Source organism: Arachis hypogaea, chromosome 15 (genome assembly GCF_003086295.3).
Source record: "Arachis hypogaea cultivar Tifrunner chromosome 15, arahy.Tifrunner.gnm2.J5K5, whole genome shotgun sequence".
Classification (NCBI taxonomy): Eukaryota; Viridiplantae; Streptophyta; class Magnoliopsida; order Fabales; family Fabaceae; genus Arachis; species Arachis hypogaea.
Window position 1 is genome coordinate 52,732,200 of NC_092050.1, and position 5,133 is coordinate 52,737,332.

General features: G+C 36.8%; 1 long non-coding RNA gene across 1 annotated transcript; it reads right to left on the bottom strand.

Annotated features, from left to right (window-relative positions):
• Nucleotides 1-1,805: 1,805 nt before the first annotated feature.
• LOC112747061 (uncharacterized) lies at nucleotides 1,806-3,612 on the bottom strand. Its single transcript, XR_003174741.3, has 5 exons — nucleotides 3,519-3,612; nucleotides 3,104-3,422; nucleotides 2,458-2,537; nucleotides 2,257-2,350; nucleotides 1,806-2,158 (listed from the first exon to the last, which is right to left on the bottom strand). It is a non-coding gene; the product is annotated as an uncharacterized lncRNA (long non-coding RNA).
• Nucleotides 3,613-5,133: the final 1,521 nt, after the last annotated feature.

Genomic DNA, 5,133 nt, shown 5'->3' on the forward strand with positions numbered 1-5,133 from the left:
TATAGAAAGTAAAAATAAAAAGAAAAGTGGAGTGAATAAACCCAATAAACACTGAGTGACTAGAGGGTAAACACAAAATCCAGTGAGGGTTCAATAACTCATCAACATATATCTGTGCTTAATTTACTAATTGTTTTGCAAGTTTGTACAATATTTTTATTTCCCATCTCATTTACTAAAATGCTTTATTATTTAAGGGTTGGCTATATATATATATATATATATATATATATATATATATATATATATATATATATATGACTCCTTGAGGATGTAAATTAATTTGACTACATGTAAGCTTTATATATGAGTGGATAAATTAGAATTGCATGACTCATTTAGGTAGATGCATTTAGAATAGGTTACATTGCATAACATTCCACTCCTTTAACCTTACCTTGTTCTTTACCTTGGATTTAGCATGAGGACATTATATTGTTTAAGTGTGGGGAGGTTGATAAACCCATATTTTATGATATATTTTGTGCTTAATTTGAGTGTTTTATTCAATCCTTCACCCACTTATTCATATTAATTCCATGGTTTTACTTTCACTTCCTTATTATGTGATGTATGTGAAAAACATGTTTCCTATGCTTTAATATTAATTATTTTTAATTACCTTTATTTCCATTCGATGCCGTGATTAGTGTGTTGAGTAGTTTCAAATCTTCTAAGGTAGGAATGACTTAAAGGATGGAAAGGAAACATACAAAAATGGAAGAAAAGCACAAAACGGAGCCTCTGAAGAAACTGGCATCCACGCGATCGCATGGACGAAGCGATCGCGCGCCAAGCGCGAATCAGTAGCGACGCGGCCGCATGACTGACGCGACCGCGTGCCTTAAGCAGAACGCACATCACGCGGTCGCATGACTGACGCGACCGCGTGGCAAAGAAATGCTCTGAATGACGCGACTGCGTGACCCACGCAGACGCGTGACAGAGGCCACGCACCAGAAATTGCAGAAAACGCTCATAGCGAATTCTGAAGCCCTTTTTGGCCCAAATCCAAGTCCAGAAGGCATAGACCAGAGGTTACAAAGTGGGGGAACGCATCCATTCAGAGGGAGCTGGCCAATTGTCACTTTCCATGATTTAGATTTAGTTTGAGAGAGGTTCTCTCCTCTCTCTCTTAGGATTAGGATTAGGATTTAGGACTTCTCTTAGTTTGTAAGAGTGACTCTCGATCCAGGTTTAATATTTACTTTAATGCTTTTATTCGTACCTATAAATGTTGCCAACTCACTACAAGAAAAACACCCATTCAGGTACACTTGAAAAGTGTAGCTAAAAGTGAAAAAAAATGATGCCTTAGGCTACGGCTACGCTTTTTGGGCTACAACTACGCTTCTTGGGGTGATTCCTATTCGGCCGTTGCCTATTCTCAAAGGCTCCGCTTTTCTGCACCAAGGGCTACGCTTTTGACGTTTGGGAATAGGCTACGCTTTTCAAGTGATGCTGTTCAGGACCAAAGGCTACGCTTTTCAACTTTCATTCTTCCAAAATAGGCTACGCTTTTCAACGCTACTGCATCACTTATAAAGCGTAACCCCATTATATACCATAGCTACTTTTTATAAGCGTAGCCTTAGGTCCCTCTTTTTTTTTTTTGGTATACTATAGCTACTGTATATAAGTGTAGCCTTAGGTCTCTTTTTTTTTCCTCTATACTATAGCTACTATATATAATTTTCTAATAATTATTAATACAACATAATAATTAATAATATGATTACATGTATAATAATTTTGTATTTTTATTTAAATAAGTTGAATATTATAAAATAAAAACAAATACATAATTATACTAAATAATTTCTTTAAATAATAAAAATCTCAGTGCAGGACTTATGTAGCAAAAGGCATCCAAGCTTTTCAAATATGACAAAGGTTGCACTCCCTGAGGAATCAATAACTTTCACCTTAATTCTATACCTGTTTTTTATAATATATACAAATGAAATAATCAACATAAATAAACCTCATACCAACACTATAACTTCAAAGAAAACAAATCAACATGCTTTGAAGACTTTTCACAATAGTATGACCCAAGCTTCAGAACAACTTCAGTGCCACATCTATATTGAGCAACAAACCAATCAAGTCCACCAATCACTCCCATAATTGTACCATACACAGCATAATCACCATCCTAAAAGAAAAGTAACAATAAAAAGGGCATTAGTATTTTAATTTGGACTTGAATGATGAACATAAAAAGAAAGTGAAAAATAATAAAAAATGACTAACTTCTTTACATTCCTTCAATTCTCCAATTGTCTTCCGAGGTGTAATCTCGAGAAAATCTTCCGCAAGTGAGTAATAGTGATCACGTTTTTTAGCACTATTTGATTTCAAAGATCATATAAAGAAAGCAAAATTTTAGATATTATGTAAAGGAATATAGCAATACTATAGTATAACCATGAAGCTTTCAAAAAAAGGTTGAACCTCGTATTAACGTTGGAAAGGGGTTTCTGACTAATCAGAAATCTATCAAAGTTTTGTTTATGCTTAACGGTGCTATCAACCTGTTGCAACAATTCGGCACAACAAAAGGGAAATAGAAAATTTAGTTAGCAAAGACAGTAAACTTCAAGATTAAAAGAAACAGAGGAGTGGCGGCAAAGACAGCAGATGCTGGTGGTGTTGGGTGAGCAGTTAGAAGATGATGGCAACAGAAAAATCACGCAGTATAGAAATCATAGTAACAACCTAAATAGAAAATCATAGTTAAAAAAATATGGAAAAAGAAAAATAACAAGAACATGAATCAACTAATAGAATCAACCAACAGAATAGAATCACAGTAGTAACAAGTTAACTACAATAATTAAAAAAGAAAACTCAAGTAATAACAACATAAATTAGAGATGGATAGCACTCGATATAAGCAGAAAGACAGCAAATCAGAAATCTATGAGAATTTGCAGGCTGTGTTTATAGAAATGGATAACACTCAAGATATATAAGCATAAACCTTCAAACCTTGTCCCAATTGAAACTATTTGTGCTGACTTAACTTAGAATTTTAGGAACATGAAGCACAAATCAAAACACATGAAATTAGTTAACAGATAGAGTGAAGAGGAGGTACCTATCACAAATTTGAACCTATTCCATCATGGATGCCATTCTTTGCTGATCAGCTTCTAGAAGTGATTCAAAACCAGCTAACATGCTCTTATCCATGATTCAACCAGGGATTTTGGAGAAGAAACTCAAACCCAAGGAACGAAATTGAAACCAGTTAACTAATAATAATATAGGATGAAACTAAAGACCAAAAAGAAATAGAAAGCAAACAAAACTTAACTAAAGATGAAGCAGAATTTTGTGCAGAAGATGAAGCCTACTAGTTCTTTTGGAAATTTGTGCAGCTTCCTCTGAATTCATGTTTCCCTTGCAAGCTGCATCTGAATCACAAATATCAAATCAAAGATTAGGATTAATTTCTATGCAAACCATGACAAGATGCTATCAATTTTTGTAACCAGTAAGAGAATTATTGCCTGATGATAATTGACTTTGGAACATGCATTGGTTCCCTTGAGTTCTAGGTGGATTATCTTGGAGCATTCAAGTTTTTGAATCCTTAATAGAACCTGAAACAAGAAGAGGAATCAATCACTTTAGATATTAAATAACTAACAGCATGTAATTCATAAGGGTGAACTCACTTTAGCATGTAATTCATAAGCCACGTCATCATCTCTATCTTTAGATATTAAATAACTAACAACATAAAAAACTAGTCTCTCGTACAAGGTAGCTTGTCCCTGTCACAACTCACAACTGAACTCTTATTATGTATGAAAAATTAAAATTTGGAGTAAGCAATGCAAATTAAATTAGCCAGTAAGAATAGTAGTAAATAAATGTGGAAGCAATGTGATGCATTCGCATATTTGCTATTTTAACTAGTTAGTTTAGTTAAATTTAGTTCAATTTCGTTCATTATTACTAAAATAAACAAGCAATTTTGTGAGTTTTTCTCCATGCATCCATGAACCAAGAACTAAGTAAAATTTGGCATAATTCATGCAAATGACTCAAGGAGTTTATATATAAGTTGATGTGAATGATTCCCTTGAAAATTATTGCATAAGATGGCAAGATTTTGAAGAAGTTTCTTTGGTTTATAATAGGTGAAGCAAAGAGCCCTGGAGCAAGAAGGCAATGGAGCAAGAAGCCTTGAGAATACATCAAGCTTGGCAAGGAGGTAGAGGACTTGCACGTTGCCAACTTGGGTTACTACTAGTGTGTTTGGTGATAACGCCAGCAGCCCTGGAGAGTGATTCTGGGAAGGGTTGCACGTTGCCAACTTGCACTACTACTTGAGTGCTTGGCAACAACGCCAAGAAGCAAAACTTGGCAAGAACGATGAAGACTCAAGCATGTTGCCAACTTGGAGAAAGGGTGTGTGTTTGATGGTAACGCAGCAAGCAAATCTGGGGAGCAAGTCAGAAGTTCATGCACGTTGCCAACGCCAGAGTCCAAAGGCGTGTTTAGAGGCAACACTGCAAGCAAGGCCTTGGAGAGAAGCAATTTCAAAGCCTCGAGCATGTTGCCAACCTAGAGATGGGGGGTGTGTTTGAGGACAACGTCAAGACTTGGCCCAGGAAGGGGAGATGCACGTTGCCAACGCCAGGAACAAGAGGCGTGTTCCAAAGCAACGCAGCAAGCCTTGGATCTCCACCCATCGAGCACGTTGCCAATGCCAGCCTCCATTGGCATGCTACAAGGTAATGCTGAGCTAGAAGATTTTGTCCAGCTAGAGAATGAAGAGCACATTGCCAACGCCAAGATACATAGGCGTGCTCATTGGCAACGCATCATACAAGCAAGCTAGGCAACCTTGAGAATGAAGAGCACGTTTCTAACTTGGATGATGATTCTTCAATTCAGGCACGTTGCCAACGTTGGAAAGCATGGGCGTGTTCCAAGGCAATGCCAAGCAAGGAAGCAGCCCTGGAGAAGCCAGCACGTTGCCAACTTGGAAGAAAGGGGGCGTGTTAAGCAACAACTCCAGCGAACATGGCAGCCTGACCTTACCTTCTTCAAGGAAGCATAACTTGAGCTACAAATCTCCAAAGGAAGTGATTCCAGTGGCATTGGAAAGTAGAC